The following is a 984-nucleotide window of genomic DNA, read 5'->3' on the forward strand; positions in this document are numbered from 1 at the left end:
AACCTTTACACCGGTGGTCAGAACTCGATGGTATGAAAGAGTGTGGTTTCACCTTATAAGTCCTGCATTGCAGATAGCATTCAGGGTCCGAAAATTTCAAGAACAACGAATTAGTTGAACACTCAATGTAACTCAGATGACTCGCTGCAATGACTTTGACTAGTTTACTCAGCCTCCCTTGGTCTTTTGGTCATTAAGATACCCCTCTAGGGACGCCCTGCATGTCTCAGCAGCTGATATGGTGTATGGCCACCAATTGGATCTCCCCGCTGAATTTTTTCCATCCGCAACCTCATCCGACTATCTCCATAGACTACGTCATATTGTCGGAAATTTACTCTATGCTGCCAGACGTACAATCCCCCAGCAAAGCAACTTATACTAAATGATTGGAAAAACGGCAACATATGTCTTTGTGTACACCGACACTTTCAAGTCACAGCTGACACCCTCTTACACAGACGTTTCCTTGGCCTCTTTCGCAAACCAAAGGCTTCCTTAATTATTGTTCGCGGGAAATAGGACTGGATCTCCATTGATCACCTAATATGTGCCTACCTCCTGCAACATGACCCATTTACAGTTTGCCTTTCTAAGATAAGGGGCCTATTTCATATGAATGTCTGTTTTATGGGTGACCATGTAATGTATGTGTATTTCATACACGCTCATACATTATATACCAATTGCGCTTTATCTCTCTCTCTCTCTCTCTCTCTCTCTCTCTCTCTCTCTCTCTCTCTCTCTCATAATGCCCTTGCATGATTCATAATTTTGAGGCTTTTAAGTCATTGTTATCCTTAAACTTTCGTATATAAGCTTGTTATGTTCCAACCATGTTCAGCCCATCTTTCTGTAAGGAAAGAACCACTGTTTCCTGCTGTTCTAACACAAGATTCCTTTATGCCTCATTTTTGAAGGACTTTCATTACGTATGAAGAAGTAACAGAATCAAAAGCTTTTTTATAGTCGATAATCAGTTGA

The sequence above is a fragment of the Palaemon carinicauda genome, chromosome 14, assembly GCF_036898095.1.
Source record: "Palaemon carinicauda isolate YSFRI2023 chromosome 14, ASM3689809v2, whole genome shotgun sequence".
Lineage (NCBI taxonomy): Eukaryota > Metazoa > Arthropoda > Malacostraca > Decapoda > Palaemonidae > Palaemon > Palaemon carinicauda.